The sequence below is a fragment of the Ranitomeya variabilis genome, chromosome 5 (assembly GCF_051348905.1).
Source record: "Ranitomeya variabilis isolate aRanVar5 chromosome 5, aRanVar5.hap1, whole genome shotgun sequence".
NCBI lineage: Eukaryota > Metazoa > Chordata > Amphibia > Anura > Dendrobatidae > Ranitomeya > Ranitomeya variabilis.
Window position 1 is genome coordinate 198,986,128 of NC_135236.1, and position 23,245 is coordinate 199,009,372.

Sequence of the window (23,245 nt, forward strand, 5' to 3'; positions counted from 1 at the left end):
AAAAACACCAGCTCGGCACGCAAAAAATAAGCCTTCAACCGACCCCAGATCATGAAAAATGGAGACGCTACGAGTATCGGAAAATGGCGCATTTTTTTTTTTTTTTTTAGCAAAGTTTGGAATTTTTTTTCACCACTTAGGTAAAAAATAACCTAGTCATGTTAGGTGTCTATGAACTCGTAGTGACCTGGAGAATCATAATGGCAGGTCAGTTTTAGCATTTAGTGAACCTAGCAAAAAAGCCAAGCAAAAAACAAGTGTGGGATTGCACTTTTTTTGCAATTTCACCGCACTTGGAATTTTTTTCCCGTTTTCTAGTACATGAAATGGTAAAACCAATGATGTTGTTCAAAAGTACAACTCGTCCCGCAAAAAATAAGCCCTCACATGGCCAAATTGACGGAAAAATAAAAAAGTTATGGCTCTGGGAAGGAGGGGAGTGAAAAACAAACACGGAAAAACAAAAAATCCCAAGGTCATGAAGGGGTTAAGGCACCTCCACCTTAAAATGTTGTAATGTTGTAAGTTTGTTCCTACCACTCTTGTTAGCTCTCACGTCGCAGTGCTCGTATTCCTGCATACCTTCCTGTTTATCAGCCATGATCGCTTGCTAGTCTATCAACCAGTCAAGCCTGCACCTGCCAGTGCCCATCTTTACATCAGCTGGTCCTGTCTGCATCCATGGTTCCCTTGTTCTCACAGCGCCTGCCTGCATCTACTGGATAGCCCCAGCTATCCATTCCTAGAGTTTCAGCTGCCATCTAGCCAAGGTCAACCCTAGAGTAGCACCTGGTCCACCTCCTTTGTCTGGCGTCAGATCACGGTATTGTAAGTTACTGTGTATCCGAGGTCAGGTTGGGTGAGGCTCCTAATTACAACCCTACAGGCTTTACTTGGGCACTCATACAGAGCCCGTCACAATGCATATAAAACTATGAGGTCTTCTAGAACTTTATTGAACCTGTTTTAACCACTCTAACACAAACACAGCCTTATTAATATCCAAGTGATATGGCTAAGGGAAAACAGATGGAGGTAACCGATAGCTGTATTCGAGTGGCATGTAGGTGTCTAATATTGAACTATTACAACAACTAAGTGTCCAAAAAATATTTTTATAACACACAATTTTTTATAAAACACATATGAGGTAGAAAGTCCATTTACATTTCTTTTGTCTTAAAAAATATGTTTTTCCCTTTTCACAAGCCAGGAAGTACACCTTCTCTGGCACAAGAGCCTTAGTTTCAAGAGTTTTCTTTAGAAACAAAATTAGGGAAGAGGGGTATTAAACTTCCTTCTTTGTTTGCAGTGTATGGTGAATAAAAAAATGGTGTTATTAAGGTGCTGTTACTATAGAAAATCAAAGATCAATCAATTCACAGTTACACTGACTATGCAGCTACAGCACCTCCCTATATCACTTGAATCTTTGGATTATTATTGACAAAATGAGACTACCACTCATTTTCAAGGTGCTTCAGCACTGACGTAGTAGACCGCAATCAGATTTGGCTTTTTTCCATCTATATGTGTAGGTCTGTATCTTCTAACCTCCATCAATAGCCTGTAAACTCCTAAAATTATGCTACTTGGCAGGCTCTCACCTTTTATATTGGCTGTACCCTGATTGGATGCACTAGAACTACTGTAGTGATGTGATAGCCGAAAAAGCATTATGGGGAAGCCTACATGGCCTGTCATCATGAGCATGCTTTCTGCCTGCTGCAGTCTTCAGCAGTGTGCAAATTGGGTGAATTGGCGCATAGCTTTTTTTCTTTTTGCCATCCTTGCAAAGTGAATCGCAAATTGTGGCAGGGACTAGAGAATTTCAGGAAATTTGACTTGAACACAATCTGCAGAAGACTGATCTTCTCAACTCTGGCTGTGAAATAATTCTGAGTGTTGGATAAACTGGCTGTAAAGTTTTGACACTTTAAAGCAACTCCTTAAAACCACCCAGTATTTTTGAGAAACATTTATATTTAGAATGCAGTTTTGTTGCAATTGTTATGAACTTCATTATATGCCAACATATAGATAACTAAAGATGAGAAGTCATGGTGGGTATCAAATGAAAGAATGAACAAACACGCAATAAAACGGTAACTATTGGAAGCAAATATCTGTTCCTCACTTCCCAGGACCACCCACTGTCATGAGTTTCTCAGGAAAATAGCTTGAAATAACCAACTGGAAGGCTATTTAGACTTAGGCTACGCTATTGTTTAAAATAAAAATAATAAAAACAAAAAACACACTATGGGGGAGAATGCAGAGTAGAGGATTTAGCTTAACTAAGGGCATATTATGGGCAGTTTTGTCAGGAAAGAATTTACTGAGACCAGTTATGTAAATAAGGCTTAAGAGAAAATATCTCATTCAGAACTGGCATACACTTTGTTGTCCATGTCAAAGGCCTAATCTAAGCATGTGATTTGTCCCTGTTCCCACTGGAATGGTGTAATATCAGTTGCATGCTGGCACTGCCAACTGGGCAGCGGGGAAGAATGTTATTATTCCACAGCCCTACGGGATTTTTATCTGCTCCTGCTCGTAAATGGGGTTGTCTAAAATTCTATTAGGGAATTGCTCATAATTGGTCATATTTGCTGGTTTCCATGGAAATCTAGAATTGTTGCCTTGTATATCCCCCATGTGGGAAATTCTCAGGCCATTGTAAAAAGGCTGCAATGGTAGCAATAGCATCTACGAGACTACCTAGAACAATTCAGAGGTTCATATACATGATCTGATGCGAAAAATTTGATTGCTTTGGAGACAAACAGTTTTTGTATAATATTTGTGGCTGCAAACCATTATCAAAGCTATTGTACTTCTAGGATAAAGCCCTCCATATCGTAGGTATCTGTTCCCATGATAAGGTGAGGAACATATGGACTACTTGTAAATTAGTATCTTTTTAGTGAATGGCTAAAACTCGCATTGTTCTATTGGTGGGCAGCACAGAGGCTCAGTGGTTAGCATTGCAGCGCTGGAGTCCTGGGTTCAATTTCCACCAAGGACAACATCTGCAAGGAGTTTGTATGTTCTGTTCTCCCCATGTTTGTGTGGGTTTCCTCCAGGTACTCCGGTTTCCTCCCACATTCCAAAAACAGACTGATAGGCAATTTAGATTGTGAGCCCCATCAGGGACAGTGATGATAATATATGTAAAGGGCTGCAGAATATGTTAGCGCTGTATAAAGATGATTATTTATTGATATGTTTGGATGTAATTTCTGTACTAACAGAATAGAAAGGAGCTAATTAGCAGTTACACCCCTCTGTGTCACAGGAACATTCATTTTCTTTCCTGTAAATGTTATAAGATTGGTGTTATTCGATGACTTCTGCTGATTAAACAGTACAACACACGACATTTAGCAGGAAATGAATAAAGAGCAAACCTGAAGTGTTACGATCTATGAGGAGACCTTGTCATTGATAACTTAAGGTTTAGCTATAATGTGAAAAGAAAAACTTGGTCTTCGATACAGAAGACACTCTGTGCCTGATCTCCTTCCTTCTCCCGAGGGTTGAAATATAAGACATTTCAAATAAAGAGCAGCAAGCACCATACTGTTCCCCTGCGCAGTTGTGTCCTTAGCAGACAGGCAGAGCCACAATGCAAGGCAGCGAGTATTAAACAATCAGCCCACTGCATCTCTCTGATTACTCAGTCGTCCTGTAACCTTCCCGCAAATAATCAATTGCTTTTAGAGTAAGTGAACATTCTGTGATTATAATGGGCTTTGTTGCTTTTTTTAAATAAAAAGAAAAGTTAAAATTGTTTATAAATTCTAATGCTTGACGTTCAATGATAAACCTATCGGAGTTGCATTGGGGGATCCTTGCAATAAGTCCCCAATACATAAGGGATCCATTTTCATTTAGTCACATAAGAAATCACTATTAGGCTAGTGTGACATGACTGTATATTCTGTAATCCGAGAGAAATGAGTCCATTATGCAAATAACACTCTGATCGGAATGTGATAATAATATGACCCGATTATTTCGGATGATAGGATAGAGAAAAAAATGTCTCCATCTTCTCCATTCTGTCTGTCCGTGGAAATCAGGTTGCACTCAGATGTCATCAGAGGGCAGTCCGCTGTTTTCCATGCACTCATTGACTTGCAATTTTTTCCCGGAACCAACTCTATCCAAGTAAAAATCGGCACATGTGCACAGCCCCATAGAATAACATTGGATTGAGGGTGATCCAATGTTTTGTCGGATTGCAATCGGATCGTTAATACGGTTATATGCACGAGCCCTTATAAGATGGAGTAATGTTATAAATTACTCTTGTTTTATTGTGCAGTGATTTAATCATTGTGAATTTACATGATTACATGATAATTAGAATCTACTTACAGTACATCGTTAAATATAGATATAGTAGATCCTAATTATCATGTGATCAGTAGGGTTGAGCGAAACGGGTCGATCATTTACAAAAGTCGCCGACTTTTGGCTAAGTCGGCGTCTCATGAAACCCGATCCGACCCCTGTGCTTGTCGGCCATGCGGTACGCGACTTTCGCGCCAAAGTCGCGTTTCAATGACGCGAAAAGCGCCATTTCTCAGCCAATGAAGGTGAACGCAGAGTGTGGGCAGCGTGATGACATAGATCCTGGTCCCCACCATCTTAGAGAAGGGCATTGCAGTGATTGGCTTGCTGTCTGCGGCGTCACAGGGGCTATAAAGGGGCGTTCCCGCCGACCGCCATCTTACTGCTGCTGATCTGAGCTTAGGGACAGGTTGCTGCCGCTTCATCAGAAGCAGGGAGAGCGTTAGGCAGGGTCCACTAACCACCAAACCGCTTGTGCTGCAGCGATTTCCACTGTCCAACACCACCTTCGGTGTGCAGGAACAGTGGAAGCTATTTTTTTTTTTTTTTCCCCTCAGCGCTGTAGCTCATTGGGCTGCCCTAGAAGGCTCCGTGATAGCTGTATTGCTGTGTGTACGCCACTGTGGAAACCAACTGCTTTTTTCAAAGCACATATCCTCTTGTTCCTTCCTTTCTGCACAGCTATCTTTTTTGTTTGTCCACACTTTTTATTTAATTTGTGCATCAGTCCACTCCTATTGCTGCCTGCCATACCTGGCTTACATTACTGCAGGGAGATAGTAATTGTAGGACAGTTTTTTTTTTTTTTTTGTTTTTTTTTTGGGGGAGATTAAGATTGGCATTTCTGCTACAGTGCCATCCCTGTGTGTGCCATCTCTCACTGAGTGGGCCATAGAAAGCCTATTTATTTTTTCCGTGATTTGTGTTCTAAAATCTACCTCAACACAGAAACACTACATCAATCAGTGGGAGAAAAATATTGGCCTCAGTCAGGGCTTGTGTGCCACTGCTGTGTGTGCGCTATCTCTCATTCAGTGGGCTATAGCAAGCCTATATTTTTTTTTTTTTTTTTTTTTTTAATATTATTTGGTTTCAAAAGTCTCCCTGAAAAAAAAAAAAAACCTAAAAAAACAGTGGGAGAGTAATATTGCCCTTTCAGCTTGTGTGCCAGTCTTGACTCCTGGGTGTGCCACCTCTCTCCCTCTCATTCAGTGGGCCATAGAAAGCCTATTTATTTTTTTTTTTAAATATTATTGGGTTTCTAAAGTCTCCCTGAAAAAAACAAAAAATACATAAAAAAACAGTGGGAGAGTAATATTGCCCTTTCAGCTTGTGTGCCAGTCTTGACTCCTGGGTGTGCCACCTCTCTCCCTCTCATTCAGTGGGCCATAGAAAGCCTTTTTTTTTTTTGGTTTTTTTAATATTATTTGGTTTCTAAAGTCTCCCTGAAAAAAACAAAAAAAAACATAAAAAACAGTGGGAGAGTAATATTGCCCTTTCAGCTTGTGCGCCAGTCTTGACTCCTGGTTGTGCCACCTCTCTCTCTCTAATTGTGGGCCATAGAAAGCCTTTTTTTTTTTTTAAAATATTATTGGGTTTCTAAAGTCTCCCTGAAAAAACAAAAAATACATAAAAAAACAGTGGGAGAGTAATATTGCCCTTTCAGCTTGTGTGCCAGTCTTGACTCCTGGGTGTGCCACCTCTCTCCCTTTCATTCAGTGGGCCATAGAAAGCCTATTTATTTTTTTTTTTAAATATTATTGGGTTTCTAAAGTCTCCCTGAAAAAAACAAAAAATACATAAAAAAACAGTGGGAGAGTAATATTGCCCTTTCAGCTTGTGTGCCAGTCTTGACTCCTGGGTGTGCCACCTCTCTCCCTCTCATTCAGTGGGCCATAGAAAGCCTTTTTTTTTTTTGGTTTTTTTAATATTATTTGGTTTCTAAAGTCTCCCTGAAAAAAACAAAAAAAAACATAAAAAACAGTGGGAGAGTAATATTGCCCTTTCAGCTTGTGCGCCAGTCTTGACTCCTGGTTGTGCCACCTCTCTCTCTCTAATTGTGGGCCATAGAAAGCCTTTTTTTTTTTTTAAAATATTATTGGGTTTCTAAAGTCTCCCTGAAAAAACAAAAAATACATAAAAAAACAGTGGGAGAGTAATATTGCCCTTTCAGCTTGTGTGCCAGTCTTGACTCCTGGGTGTGCCACCTCTCTCCCTTTCATTCAGTGGGCCATAGAAAGCCTATTTATTTTTTTTTTTAAATATTATTGGGTTTCTAAAGTCTCCCTGAAAAAAACAAAAAATACATAAAAAAACAGTGGGAGAGTAATATTGCCCTTTCAGCTTGTGTGCCAGTCTTGACTCCTGGGTGTGCCACCTCTCTCCCTCTCATTCAGTGGGCCATAGAAAGCCTTTTTTTTTTTTGGTTTTTTTAATATTATTTGGTTTCTAAAGTCTCCCTGAAAAAAACAAAAAAAAACATAAAAAACAGTGGGAGAGTAATATTGCCCTTTCAGCTTGTGCGCCAGTCTTGACTCCTGGTTGTGCCACCTCTCTCTCTCTAATTGTGGGCCATAGAAAGCCTTTTTTTTTTTTTAAAATATTATTGGGTTTCTAAAGTCTCCCTGAAAAAACAAAAAATACATAAAAAAACAGTGGGAGAGTAATATTGCCCTTTCAGCTTGTGTGCCAGTCTTGACTCCTGGGTGTGCCACCTCTCTCCCTTTCATTCAGTGGGCCATAGAAAGCCTATTTATTTTTTCCGTGATTTGTGTTCTAAATTCTACCTCAACACAAAAACACTACATCAATCAGTGGGAGAAAAATATTGGCCTCAGTCAGGGCTTGTGTGCCACTGCTGTGTGTGCTATCTCTCATTCAGTGGGCCATAGAAAGCCTATTTTTTTTTTTTTTAATATTATTTGGTTTCTAATTCTCCCTGAAAAAAAAAAAAAAACCTAAAAAAACAGTGGGAGAGTAATATTGCCCTTTCAGCTTGTGTGCCAGTCTTGACTCCTGGGTGTGCCACCTCTCTCTCTCTAATTGTGGGCCATAGAAAGCCTTTTTTTTTTTTTTTTTTAATATTATTTGGTTTCTAAAGTCTCCCTGAAAAAAACAAAAAAAACATAAAAAACAGTGGGAGAGTAATATTGCCCTTTCAGCTTGTGTGCCAGTCTTGACTCCTGGGTGTGCCACCTCTCTCTCTCTAATTGTGGGCCATAGAAAGCCTTTTTTTTTTTTTTTTTTAATATTATTTGGTTTCTAAAGTCTCCCTGAAAAAAACAAAAAAAACATAAAAAACAGTGGGAGAGTAATATTGCCCTTTCAGCTTGTGTGCCAGTCTTGACTCCTGGGTGTGCCACCTCTCTCTCTCTAATTGTGGGCCATAGAAAGCCTTTTTTTTTTTTTTTTTTAATATTATTTGGTTTCTAAAGTCTCCCTGAAAAAAACAAAAAAAACATAAAAAACAGTGGGAGAGTAATATTGCCCTTTCAGCTTGTGCGCCAGTCTTGACTCCTGGTTGTGCCACCTCTCTCTCTCTAATTGTGGGCCATAGAAAGCCTTTTTTTTTTTTTTTTTTAATATTATTTGGTTTCTAAAGTCTCCCTGAGAAAAAAAAATAAATAAATTAGGTGGGAGATTAATATTGACATTAGTGCTTGAGTGACAGTCCTGCGTGTGTGTCATCTCTGTGATTTTGTGCCACAGAAAACAGAGTGTGTAACATTGTGCCTGATTTTCCTTGTGGTCTCACCAACCTGTTAAGGGATATTGAAATCATACTGAAGTTATAGCTCACCGTGTAAGTTGTTTGATAGCAACAAATAAAGTTACTTTGGTTAAGATTTTAAAACAATGAGGAAGTCTGGTGCAAGAGGTCGTCGTGGGCGTTCATTGTCAGCTGGTAATGATGGTAGTGGTAGTGGAGCATCAGGTGGTCGTGGGGATAAAAATATTCCACCTAAGTCTGGAGCTGTGGAGCCAGTTTCGTCGTCAGGCTACACAAGGCCTCGAACGCTCTCTTTTCTGGGAGTAGGAAAACCGCTTTTAAAGGCGGAGCAGCAACAGCAAGTTTTGGCTTACATTGCAGACTCAGCCTCTAGCTCTTTTGCCTCCTCTTCCGAAACTGGTAAATGTAAAAGCAGCGCGTCGCTTGTGGATGTTCACGGTCAGGGACAAGTCGCTTCCTTGTCCTCCTCAGCAAAAACTACAACAAGAGAGAAGGATGCAGCAGGCGACACAACGGGTCACTCCATGGAGCTCTTTACACATACCGTCCCTGGCTTAGAAAGTGAAACATTTAACAGGCCATGCCCATTACAAGTATATTCTGACATGGAGTGCACTGATGCACAGCCACAGCCAGAGTACTATGCTGCTCCTTTGACTCAGACCACCACATTGCCCTCTCAGGGTACAGATCCACAATCAGACCCTGATGAGACTATGTTGCCCCGCCACGAACGCTATACCACCGACCGACACAGTGACACAGACGAAGTTGCACACGAGCTCGAAGAGGAGGTAATAGATGACCCAGTTATTGACCCCGATTGGCAGCCATTGGGGGAACAGGGTGCAGGCGGCAGTAGTTCAGAAGCGGAGGTGGAGGAGGGGCCGCAGCAGGCATCAACATCGCAACAGGTTCCATCTGCCGGGCCCGTATCTGGACCAAAACGCGTGTCAAAGCCAAAACCTGTTGGAGCACAGCGTTGCCATCCGGTTAAAGCTCAGTCTGCAATCCCTGAAAAGGGATCAGAGTCTAGGAAGAGTGCAGTCTGGCATTTTTTTAAACAACATCCAACTGATCAGCGCAAAGTCATCTGTCAAAAATGTTCAACTAGCTTAAGCAGAGGTCAGAATCTGAAAAGTCTAAATACTAGTTGCATGCATAGACACTTAACCACCATGCATTCTCAAGCCTGGACTAACTACCAAACGTCCCTCAAGGTTGTAGCACCCTCGGCCAATGAAGCTAGTCAGCAACGCAACATCCCTTCCGTCACTGTAAGGCCACCATTTTCCGCACCACCGGCAGTATCTGTGCAGGTTTCTTTGCCAGCCAAAAGCAGTCAGGGTCAGGGAATCACCAGTTTTGTAGGAGGAAATATTGCATGTAGGGCACCGGCGGAAACAATACCGTCTCCAACCGTCTCTCAGTCTGCCATGTCCACCGGCACACCCGAAAGTTCCACGATCTACAGCTCTCCAGTCCAGCTCACCCTACATGAGACTCTGGTTAGAAAAAGGAAGTACTTATCCTCGCATCCGCGTACACAGGGTTTTAACGCCCACATAGCTAGACTAATCTCGTTAGAGATGATGCCCTACCGGTTAGTTGAAAGCGAAGCTTTCAAAGCCCTGATGGAGTACGCTGAACCACGATACGAGCTACCCAGTCGACACTTTTTTTCCAGAAAAGCCATCCCAGCCCTGCACCAGCATGTTAAACAGCGCATCGTCCATGCACTCAGGCAATCTGTGAGTACAAAGGTGCACCTGACTACAGATGCATGGACCAGTAGGCATGGCCAGGGACGTTATGTGTCCATCACGGCACACTGGGTGAATGTGGTGGATGCAGGGTCCACAGGCGACATCAATTTAGGGACAGTTGTGCCTAGCCCACGGTCTAGGAAACAGTTGGCTGTAGGCGTTCGCACCCCCTCCTCCTCCTCCTCGTCCTCCTGCAGAAGCTACAGCTCTTCCACAGAACGCAGTCGGCCAACCACTCCATCGGCAGATGACACTGTTGCACACCAGTTGTCCCATTATGGGCCAGCTACTGCCAAGCGTCAGCAGGCTGTATTGGCTATGAAGTGTTTGGGCGACAACAGACACACCGCGGAAGTTCTGTCCGAGTTCTTGCAACAAGAAACGCAGTCGTGGCTGGGCACAGTAGATCTTGAGGCAGGCAAGGTAGTGAGTGATAACGGAAGGAATTTCATGGCTGCCATCTCCCTTTCCCAACTGAAACACATTCCTTGCCTGGCTCACACCTTAAACCTGGTGGTGCAGTGCTTATTGAAAACTTATCCTGGGTTCTCCGACCTGCTCCTCAAAGTGCGTGCACTTTGCTCACATATCCGACGTTCGCCTGTACACGCCAGCCGTATGCAGACCTATCAGCGGTCTTTGAACCTTCCCCAGCATCGCCTAATCATAGACGTTGCAACAAGGTGGAACTCAACACTGCACATGCTTCAGAGACTGTGCGAACAGAGGCGTGCTGTTATTTATTTGTGGGAGGATACACGGGCAGGCAGTAGGATGGCAGACATGGAGTTGTCAGGTGTGCAGTGGTCGAAGATACAAGACATGTGTCAAGTCCTTCAGTGTTTTGAGGAATGCACACGGCTGGTTAGTGCAGACAACGCCGTAATAAGCATGAGCATCCCCCTAATGCGTCTGCTGATGCAAAGTTTGACGCACATAAAGGAGCAGGCGTCTGCACCAGAGGAAGAGGGAAGCCTTGATGACAGTCAGCCATTGTCTGGTCAGGGCAGTGTACAGGACGAGGTAGCGGGCGAAGAGGAGGTGGAGGACGAGGAGGATGATGGGGATGAGTATATTTTTAATGCGGAAACTTTCACGGGGGCACAGGAAATTGGTTGCGTGTCACGGCCGGGTTCTGGTTTTTTGAGGGACACAAGTGACGTAGATTTGCCTGCAACTGCCCCTCAACCAATCACAACCGGAGATTTGACAAGTGGAACTTTGGCCCACATGGCGGATTATGCCTTACGTATCCTACAAAGGGACACACGCATTACGAAAATGATGAACGATGACGATTACTGGTTGGCCTGCCTCCTTGATCCACGCTATAAAGGCAAATTGCAAAATGTTATGCCACATGAGAACTTGGAACTAATATTAGCAACCAAACAATCAACTCTTGTTGACCGTTTGCTTCAGGCATTCCCAGCACACAGCGCACGTGATCGTTCTCACACGAGCTCCAGGGGGCAGCAGACTAGGAGTGTTAGGGGTGCACACATCAGAAGTGGCGTTGGACAGAGGGGTTTTCTGACCAGGTTGTGGAGTGATTTTGCTATGACCGCAGACAGGACAGGTACTGCTGCATCAATTGAAAGTGACAGGAGACAACATTTGTCCAGTATGGTTACTAACTATTTTTCATCCCTTATCGATGTTCTCCCTCAACCGTCATTCCCATTTGATTACTGGGCCTCCAAATTAGACACCTGGCCAGAATTGGCAGAATATGCATTGCAGGAGCTTGCTTGCCCGGCAGCAAGTGTCCTATCAGAAAGAGTATTCAGTGCTGCAGGGTCAATATTAACCGAAAAAAGGACTCGTCTGGCTACCCAAAATGTTGACGATCTAACATTCATTAAAATGAACCACAACTGGATTTCAAAATCTTTTGCCCCACCTTGCCCGGCCGACACCTAGCTTTCCTATGAAAAGCTCTTGCCTGTGAATTACTTTTCTAATGTCTAATTTGCTGCTGCAGATTGTACAGCATACGACATGTTTACACCTCCCTAAATGGCCAAACTCCCCACACGGGGCCGTGGTATCGCGACTTGGCGCAAGCACCCGTGAGACTGCTGTTTGTCTGAAGAGGTGGGTGTGCTCGCTTTTGGTTGACGGCATTGCTACTGGGTCCCTCATAGTACAATGTAGTGTCTCTGGCGGTGGTGGTGCGCACCCAACGTCAGACACACCGTTGTAACATGAGTGGCCCTGGGGCGGTCCCGCCGGCCTCAAGAGAGTTCCCCCCTACCCCAGCTCAAACTGGGCTGTACTACGTGCAAAATTATGTCGCACAGCTCCACCAATCTTTAGTCTATTCGCTGACATCATTCAATGTCTGGCACTGACAATACAAATTTGTAGACATCTATGATGCAACTTAAAGTAGTCTGTGTCTGTGTCCTATATTGGCACCATTAAATAGTTACTGCCAAATTACTATGTCAGAAACACAGCAGATGAGCCCACCCCTGTACCTAAGTATGCCATCTTTTTTTTTGTTTTGGTTGTTTTGCGAGACATTAACATCTATTTATATTTTGGGAGTACTGGGACAGACACTCCTTGCACTACTCCTCCACTCAGCACCAAGCTGCCTGCCCGTGTATCCATGTAACCGCTGTAAAACTGCCATGAGCCTATTGTTTGTTATTTTAGGCCTTTGATAGCCTGTCTGCGGTCCCTACTCCTCCACTGACCACCAAGCTGCCTGCCCGTGTATCCATGTAACCGCTGTAAAACTGCCATGAGCCTATTGTTTGTTATTTTAGGCCTTTGAAGCCTTTCTGCGCTCCCTCCTTCCACTAGTCCTCCACTGACCAGACCACTGCTGCCCGTGTACCCCTGGAACCAATTTTAAAGTGCCTACAGCCAGCCCATTTTATTGTGTTAGGCCTTCGAAGCCTGTCTGCGGTCCATACTTCCACTAGGCCTCCACTGACCAGACCACTGCTGCCCGTGTACCCCTGGAACCAATTTTAAAGTGCCTACAGCCAGCCCATTTTATTGTGTTAGGCCTTCGAAGCCTGTCTGCGGTCCCTCCTTCCACTAGGCCTCCACTGACCAGACCACTGCTGCCCGTGTACCCCTGGAACCAATTTTAAAGTGCCTACAGCCAGCCCATTTTATTGTGTTAGGCCTTCGAAGCCTGTCTGCGGTCCCTCCTTCCACTAGGCCTCCACTGACCAGACCACTGCTGCCCGTGTACCCCTGGAACCAATTTTAAAGTGCCTACAGCCAGCCCATTTTATTGTGTTAGGCCTTCGAAGCCTGTCTGCGGTCCATACTTCCACTAGGCCTCCACTGACCAGACCACTGCTGCCCGTGTACCCCTGGAACCAATTTTAAAGTGCCTACAGCCAGCCCATTTTATTGTGTTAGGCCTTCGAAGCCTGTCTGCGGTCCATACTTCCACTAGGCCTCCACTGACCAGACCACTGCTGCCCGTGTACCCCTGGAACCAATTTTAAAGTGCCTACAGCCAGCCCATTTTATTGTGTTAGGCCTTCGAAGCCTGTCTGCGGTCCATACTTCCACTAGGCCTCCACTGACCAGACCACTGCTGCCCGTGTACCCCTGGAACCAATTTTAAAGTGCCTACAGCCAGCCCATTTTATTGTGTTAGGCCTTCGAAGCCTGTCTGCGGTCCCTCCTTCCACTAGGCCTCCACTGACCAGACCACTGCTGCCCGTGTACCCCTGGAACCAATTTTAAAGTGCCTACAGCCAGCCCATTTTATTGTGTTAGGCCTTCGAAGCCTGTCTGCGGTCCCTCCTTCCACTAGGCCTCCACTGACCAGACCACTGCTGCCCGTGTACCCCTGGAACCAATTTTAAAGTGCCTACAGCCAGCCCATTTTATTGTGTTAGGCCTTCGAAGCCTGTCTGCGGTCCATACTTCCACTAGGCCTCCACTGACCAGACCACTGCTGCCCGTGTACCCCTGGAACCAATTTTAAAGTGCCTACAGCCAGCCCATTTTATTGTGTTAGGCCTTCGAAGCCTGTCTGCGGTCCCTCCTTCCACTAGGCCTCCACTGACCAGACCACTGCTGCCCGTGTACCCCTGGAACCAATTTTAAAGTGCCTACAGCCAGCCCATTTTATTGTGTTAGGCCTTCGAAGCCTGTCTGCGGTCCCTCCTTCCACTAGGCCTCCACTGACCAGACCACTGCTGCCCGTGTACCCCTGGAACCAATTTTAAAGTGCCTACAGCCAGCCCATTTTATTGTGTTAGGCCTTCGAAGCCTGTCTGCGGTCCATACTTCCACTAGGCCTCCACTGACCAGACCACTGCTGCCCGTGTACCCCTGGAACCAATTTTAAAGTGCCTACAGCCAGCCCATTTTATTGTGTTAGGCCTTCGAAGCCTGTCTGCGGTCCATACTTCCACTAGGCCTCCACTGACCAGACCACTGCTGCCCGTGTACCCCTGGAACCAATTTTAAAGTGCCTACAGCCAGCCCATTTTATTGTGTTAGGCCTTCGAAGCCTGTCTGCGGTCCATACTTCCACTAGTCCTCCACTGACCAGACCACTGCTGCCCGTGTACCCCTGGAACCAATTTTAAAGTGCCTACAGCCAGCCCATTTTATTGTGTTAGGCCTTCGAAGCCTGTCTGCGGTCCATACTTTAAATACTCCTCCACTCACCACCAAGCTGCCTGCCCGTGTATCCATGTAACCGCTGTAAAACTGCCATGAGCCTATTGTTTGTTATGTTAGGCCTTTGATAGCCTGTCTGCGGTCCTTACTTTAAATACTCCTCCACTCACCACCTAGCTGCCTGTGTATCCATGTAACCGATGTAAAACTGCCATGACTGCCTACTGTTTGTTATTTTAGGCCTTTGATAGCCTGTCTGCGGCCCCTACTTGCAATACTCCTCCACTGACCACAATGCTGCCTGGAGTGCCTGCCTGTGTATCCATGTAACCGATGTAAAACTGCCATGACTGCCTACTGTTTGTTATTTTAGGCCTTTGATAGCCTGTCTGCGGCCCCTACTTGCAATACTCCTCCACTGAGCACAATGCTGCCTGGAGTGCCTGCCTGTGTATCCATGTAACCGATGTAAAACTGCCATGACTGCCTACTGTTTGTTATTTTAGGCCTTTGATAGCCTGTCTGCAGCCCCTACTTGCAATACTCCTCCACTGACCACACCAATGCTGCCCGTGTACCCCTGGAACCTATTTAAAAGTTCATAGAGCCTAGTTATATATTTTATTTACTATTAATAAGGCCATGATGGACTACGCTGTACCACGCTACAAGCTAACCAGTCGACACTTCTTTTGCGAGAAAAGCCATCCCAACCCTCCACCAGCATGTAGAAGACCGCATTGTCCATGCACTCTGGCAATCTGTGAGTACAAAGGTGCACCTGACAACAGACGCATGGACCTGTAGGCATGGCCACGGAAGATTACGTGTCCATTACGGCGCAATGGGTTAATGTGGTGGATGCATGGTCCACAGGGGACAGCCTACTAAGTCTGTCTGCAGTCCCTAATTCAAATTGTCCTCCACTGTCTAAATCGGAACTTCCACCTTCTGGCTTTCGGCCTATAGTATCAGAAATTAAACTGCATTTGGCCTTCAACTTTGGTTAGGGCCTACTAACGGCTTCTGCCCCTCCCTGGTGTTGTCCTCAACTAAATAAAGCTGAGCTTCAACCTTCCGGCTCTCATTAAGTGGTTTTTAAAAAAAAAAAATTGGTGGTTAGGGCCTACTAACGGCTTCTGCCCCTCCCTGGTGTTGTCCTCAACTAAATAAAGCTGAGCTTCAACCTTCCGGCTCTCATTATGTGGTTTAAAAAAAAAAAATGGTGGTTAGGGCCTACTAACGGCTTCTGCCCCTCCCTGGTGTTGTCCTCAACTAAATAAAGCTGAGCTTCAACCTTCCGGCTCTCATTAAGTGGTTTTAAAAAAAAAATGGTGGTTAGGGCCTACTAACGGCTTCTGCCCCTCCCTGGTGTTGTCCTCAACTAAATAAAGCTGAGCTTCAACCTTCCGGCTCTCATTAAGTGGTTTTTAAAAAAAAATGGTGGTTAGGGCCTACTAACGGCTTCTGCCCCTCCCTGGTGTTGTCCTCAACTAAATAAAGCTGAGCTTCAACCTTCCGGCTCTCATTAAGTGGTTTTAAAAAAAAAAAAATTGGTGGTTAGGGCCTACTAACGGCTTCTGCCCCTCCCTGGTGTTGTCCTCAACTAAATAAAGCTGAGCTTCAACCTTCCGGCTCTCATTATGTGGTTTAAAAAAAAAAAATGGTGGTTAGGGCCTACTAACGGCTTCTGCCCCTCCCTGGTGTTGTCCTCAACTAAATAAAGCTGAGCTTCAACCTTCCGGCTCTCATTAAGTGGTTTTAAAAAAAAAATGGTGGTTAGGGCCTACTAACGGCTTCTGCCCCTCCCTGGTGTTGTCCTCAACTAAATAAAGCTGAGCTTCAACCTTCCGGCTCTCATTATGTGGTTTTAAAAAAAAAAAAAATGGTGGTTAGGGCCTACTAACGGCTTCTGCCCCTCCCTGGTGTTGTCCTCAACTAAATAAAGCTGAGCTTCAACCTTCCGGCTCTCATTAAGTGGTTTTAAAAAAAAAATGGTGGTTAGGGCCTACTAACGGCTTCTGCCCCTCCCTGGTGTTGTCCTCAACTAAATAAAGCTGAGCTTCAACCTTCCGGCTCTCATTATGTGGTTTTAAAAAAAAAATGGTGGTTAGGGCCTACTAACGGCTTCTGCCCCTCCCTGGTGTTGTCCTCAACTAAATAAAGCTGAGCTTCAACCTTCCGGCTCTCATTAAGTGGTTTTAAAAAAAAAAAAAATGGTGGTTAGGGCCTACTAACGGCTTCTGCCCCTCCCTGGTGTTGCCCTCAACTAAATAAAGCTGAGCTTCAACCTTCTGCTCCAAATTACCATTTTAAAAAATGCAATAGGCTTTTCCGGCCTACTAAAGGTGTCTGCCCCTCCCTGGTGTTGTCCTCAACTGAACAAAGCTGAGCTTCCACATTCTGGCTTTCGCCCTATACTATCAGATATTAAACTGCATTTGGCCTACTAGTGTGGTTAGGCCCTTGAAACAGTGTCTGCTGCTCTTGGGTTTGCTACTCCACTGAACAAAGCAATGCCGCCTGTTTAGTCCTGTTACCAATTTTGAACTGCATGTAGCCTACTTTATTCTTTGGCCCTATATCTGTTTCCTCCTCATCCTGCCCATTGCCCAGCCACTGCTAAATGAGTCTGCTGGTACATTGACCTAGACCACTACATTCCCCTTGTACTCTACACAGCCAGAATCTGACCCTGCTGAAAGTAAGGTTCCCCTTCCCGCATGTTATACCACCTTACACAGGGACAAAGAGGAAGGTGCAGATGAAAGTGCAGGTTCCTTCATCAGGTGGGGGGGCATACTCGTTGGCGACGTCACTGGCACAGGGCCCCTCAGAGTACGCAAAAGTGTCGCTGCTGGTGGGAGGCGCCCCCGCCATGCAAACACACCGCCGTACTTTGAGGGGCCCTGTGCCAGTGGCAATGCGAACGAGTGGGCCCCCCCTGCTTGCTCAGGATCACAGCACTTGCAACTTTTAAATACTTACCTTTCCCTGCAACACCGCCGTGACGTAGTCCGCATTTCCTGGGCCCACGAAAAACTTGAGCCAGCCCTACTCCCCCCACAACTTTCCCCCAATTCCCTATGCCCAACTATTATTATACAGTTAATTAAGATTGGCAAGCTTCAGAAACAAGAATGGATGTTTTTGGCATTAAAATGGGCACTGTAGGTGTTTTCCTGGCCTCCACTCACTGCCGACTATGCTTCCCCATTGACTTGCATTGGGTTTCGTGTTTCGGTCGATCCCCGACTTTTAGCGATAATCGGCCGACTGCACTCGACTCGACTCTGGACAAAATCGGGTTTCCCAAAACCCTACTCGATCTTAAAAAAATGAAAGTCGCTCAACCCTAGTGATCAGTAATCCTATTCTACAGGATTTGCCATAAATCGGGGGAAAAAAACAAGGGGTTTGGTACCGTGTTAGCCAGTTGAAAAAAAAAATTGCTTTCTTTGGGAAAAACAAAATAACCTTATATGTATGATACCTTTTAAGTTCTTTCCGACATTAGGTGTGTAATAGTACGCCCAATTCAGACTCCCCCTGTTGATTGCGGGTCACCGATGGGTCGACATGACAACCAGAGGTCTGCAGCAGACCTCTATGGTTGTCATTGCCCGATTGTGACCATGGGGCGGCGCTCATAGTAAGTGAGCATTTCTGCTGCACACAGGCAATCTGATCATCGCTTGTGTGTAGCAGAGGCGATCTAAGTATTGCAGCTTCTAGTCTCCCATGGAGACTATTGAAGCATGCAAAAAGTAAAATAAAAAATGTTTTTAAAAATATAAAAAAAATAAAAAAAATAAAAGTTCAAATCACCCCCCTTTCGCTCCATTCAAAATAAAACAATAAATAAAATCTCATATACACATATTTGGTATTGACGCCCGATCTATCAATATAAAAAAAGAATTAACCCCGTTCACTAAACGGCATAATGATAAAAAAATTCAAAAGTTGGTACCTACATCAAAATGGTATCAATAAAAACATCAGCTCGGCACGCAAATAATAAGCTTTCACCCAGCCCCAGACCACAAAAAAATGGAGAAGCTACAAGTCTCGAAAAATGGCGCCATTTTTTTAAAAACAAATTTTTTATTTTTTATTCACCTCTTAATGAACTCATAATGAACTGGAGAATCATAATTGCAGGTCAGTTTTAGCATGTAGTGAACGTGGTAAAAAAAAAAAATAAAATAACTGTGCAATTGTACTTTTTTTGCAATATCACCGCACTTGGAATTTTTTTCCTGTTTTCCAGTACATGATATGTTAAAACCAATGGTGTCATTCAAAAGTACAACTTGTCCCTCACATGGCCATATTGACAGAAAAATAAAAAAGTTATGGCTCTGGGAAGAAGGGGAGCAAAAAACAGAAATTAAAAAAATGAAATACCCCTGGCCATTAAGGGGTTAATGGCTAACAAAAATAAAATAAATGAAGCTATAGAATAAGCTTTCTAGACTTCTTAGGTCCCTTCCTCAGGTGTGGTATAGCAAAGTATCTGAAGAAACACAAATATATGCACAAAATATATATTCATAATATTTATAATTCATATATTCATATCATAAATATCATATATTTATATTTCTTCAGAAACTTTGTTATACCATGCCTGAGGGAGAGACCTACTGAGCTGTCTCCTGCTCCATTCACCGTTTGTAGAATATAGCTGAGCACTGTACTCAACTATCCAGAGGTGTATGTAAAGGATCAGTTTGGCGCCCCCCCCCCCAAACCTTCCCCATTTGAACCTTAACTCTATTGAAACTGTATGACCAAGCCAAGGTACATTTCTGAATCCCCATAATGTTAAAATAGATACCAATAAAAGTAAAATTAATTGAGACATCAGTAGGTTAAGTGTTTTTGAATATCCATATTGAATCAGGAGCCCCATATAATCCTGCATAAAGGTTAATAATGGCCTCATAAGATCCTCCATAGACACATTTGCCCAATATAGTGCTACAGAAATGTTGATTATGCCCCATAAGATGCTCCATAAATATATTTGCGCCATATAATGCTGCACAAACGTTAATTATGGCCCCATAAGATGCTCCATAGAGATATTTGCGCCATATAATGCTGCAGAAACGTTGATTATGGCCCCATAAGATGCTCCATAAATATATTTGCCCCATATAGTGCTGCACAAACGTTAATTATGGCACCATAAGATGCTCCATAAATATATTTGCCCCATATAGTGCTGCAGAAACGTTGATTATGCCCCATAAGATGCTCCATAAATATAGTTGCCCCATATAGTGCTGCAGAAACGTTGATTATGCCCCATAAGATGCTCCATAAATATATTTGCCTCATATAGTGCTGCAGAAACGTTGATTATGGCCCCATAAGATGCTCCATACAGACACTTGCCCCATTTGCTGTTGCTGCAATAAAAAAAAAATCATACTCACCTCTCCGTCGCTCAGGACCCCGGCACTTTCAATATTCACCTGCTCCTCGTTCCGGGCGCCGCTCCGTCTTCAGCGTCTTCTGCACTGACGTTCAGGCAGAGGGCGCGCACTGACCACGTCACCGCGTCCTCTGACCTGAGCGTCACTGCAGAAGATGGAGCGGCACCGGAACGAGGAGCAGGTGAATATCGTGCAGCGCTCCCCCTCCCTGTACTCACCTGCTCCTGGCGCGGTGCAGTCCCTGCTTCGCCGGCGCCGGTAGCTTCTTCCTGTATTGAGCGGTCACCGTTACAGCTCATTACAGTAATGAATATGCGGCTGCACCCCTATGGGAGGTGGAGCAGCATATTCATTACTGTAATGAGCAGTGCCATGTGACCGCTCAGTGCAGGAAGAAGCTGCGGCATCGGGGAACCGGAGACCTGCAGGGACCGCGCCAGGAGTAGGTGAGTGTTGTGAATTCTGTTTGTGGGCTCCCTCTGGTGGCTACTGGTGGTACTGGTTGACTTCTGTCTTTTATCTCCAGTGCACCTGTTCCCATCAGGAAATGGGAGTCTCCTATATAGTCTGGCTTCTCAGTCATTTACTTGCCGGCTATCAATGTTACCAGAGCTCCTCTGTTACTTGCTACCTGCTCCAAGTCTGCTGATTCAGATAAGTTGGATCATCTGTACCTTTTGTGAAAGTTTTGTCCAGCGTCCATTTGGATCAGTTGTGCCTTTTGTCCAGCGTGCATTTATATGAATCTTGCTGCTGGAAGCTCTAGTGAACTGAAATGACCACTCCGGTGTCATGAGTTGATACTGGAGTTTAAAGTCATTTCAGGATGGTATTTTGTAGGGTTTTGAGTTGACCGCGAAGTCCACTTTTGTATTTTCTGCTATCTAGTTAGTGGGCCTCTCTTTGCTGAACCTGTATTCATCCTGCGTATGTGTTTTCCTCTTAACTAACCGTCATTATATGTTGGGGGCTACTATCACTTTGGGGTTTTCTCTGGAGGCAAGCCAGGTCTGTGTTTCCTCTATTAGGGGTAGCTAGATCTCCGGCTGGTGCGAGACGTCTAGGGATAAAACGCAGGTACGTTCCCCGGCCACTGGTAGTTGTGCGTGAGGTTCAGAATCGCGGTCAGCTTAGATTCCATCTTCCTAGAGCTAGTCCTGTTTTTGCCTATGTCCCTGCCATTGGGAACCATGACAGTATAGCCGGCCTAACTGTGTTAAAAGTATTGGCTGAAGAAGGAGAGAAAAGAAGTTTCTGACACCTTTTTTTTTTTTTTTTTTTTTACTCTGAAGTCTGTCTAGCCATAATTGCTGTCTGCTGCTTTTCCCTCCTCTTAAGCCCTGAATGGCTCAGATCTCAGCTGCTGAGAAATGGATATCCAGAGTTTAGCTTCAAATCTGAATAATCTCGCTTCTAAGGTTCAAAATATACAAGACTTTGTCATACATGCTCCTATGTCTGAACCTAAAATTCCTATACCAGAGTTTTTTTCTGGAGATAGATCTCGTTTTTTGAATTTTAAGCACAATTGTAAATTGTATCTTTCTCTGAGATCTTACTCCGCTGGAGACCCCGCTCAGCAGGTTAAGATTGTTATTTCCTTGCTGCGGGGTGACCCCCAGAATTGGGCATTTGCATTGGCGCCAGAGGACCCTGCGCTGCTCAATGTGGATGCGTTTTTTCTGGCGCTGGGGTTGCTCTATGAGGAACCTAATTTGGAGATTCAGGCTGAAAAAGCCTTGATAGCCCTCTCTCAAGGGCATGATGAAGCTGAGATATATTGTCAAAAATTTTGAAAATGGTCTGTGCTTACTCAGTGGAATGAGTGCGTCCTGGTGGCGAATTTCAGAGAGGGTCTCTCTGACGCCGTTAAAGATGTCATGGTGGGGTTTCCTACGCCCACAGGTCTGAATGAGTCCATGACAATGGCTATTCAGATTGACCGGCGTTTACGGGAGCGCAAATCTGTGCACCATTTGGCGGTGTCTTCTGAGCAGGCACCGGAGAATATGCAATGTGATCGAATTCTGTCCAGAAGTGAACGGCAGAATTATAGGCGTAAAAATGGGTTGTGCTTCTATTGTGGCGATTCTGCTCATGTTATATCAGCATGCTCTAAACGCACAAGAAGGGTTGATAAGTCTCTTGCAGTTAGCACTTTGCAGTCTAAGTTTATTTTATCTGTGACTTTGATTTGTTCATTATCATCTATTACCGTGAATGCTTATGTGGACTCTGGCGCCGCCCTGAGTCTTATGGATTGGTCCTTTGCCAGGCGATGTGGGTTTAGTCTAGAGTCTCTGGAAGTCCCTATCCCTTTGAAGGGTATTGATTCCACGCCATTGGCTAGGAATAAACCTCAATACTGGACACAAGTGACTATGTGTATGACTCCAGACCATCAGGAGGTGATTCGATTCCTTGTGTTGCATAATTTGCATGATGTCTTAGTGCTTGGATTGCCATGGCTACAAACTCATAATCCAGTTCTTGACTGGAAGACAATGTCCGTATTAAGCTGGGGATGTCAGGGGGCTCATGGGGAAGTACCTTTGGTTTCCATTGCTTCATCTACTCCCTCTGAGGTCCCGGCATTTTTGTCTGACTACGGTGATGTTTTTGCTGAGCCTAAACTTAGTTCGCTCCCTCCTCACAGGGATTGCGATTGTGCTATAGATTTGATTCCTGGCAGCAAATTTCCTAAAGGTCGTCTGTTCAATCTGTCTGTGCCAGAGCATGCTGCTATGCGAGAGTATCTTAAGGAGTCCTTGGAAAAGGGACATATCCATCCATCCTCATCCCCTTTAGGAGCAGGTTTTTTTTTCGTGGGTAAAAAAGATGGTTCCCTGAGGCCTTGTATTGATTATCGGCTGTTGAATAAGATTACAGTCAAATATCAGTATCCTTTGCCACTGTTGACTGATTTGTTTGCTCGTATTAAGGGGGCAAGATGGTTTTCTAAGATTGACCTTCGGGGTGCGTATAATTTGGTGCGGGTTAAGCAGGGAGATGAGTGGAAAACTGCATTTAATACGCCCGAGGGCCATTTTGAGTATCTGGTGATGCCTTTTGGTCTTTCTAATGCCCCTTCAGTTTTTCAGTCCTTTATGCACAATATTTTCCGTGAATATCTGGATAAATTTATGATTGTGTATTTGGATGATATTTTGATTTTTTCTGATGACTGTGAGTCGCATGTTCAACAGGTCAGGAAGGTTTTTCAGGTTTTGCGGGCCAATTTTTTGCTTGTAAAGGGTTCAAAGTGTATTTTTGGGGTTCAGAAGATCTCTTTTTTGGGGTACATTTTTTCCCCTTCTTCTATTGAGATGGATCCT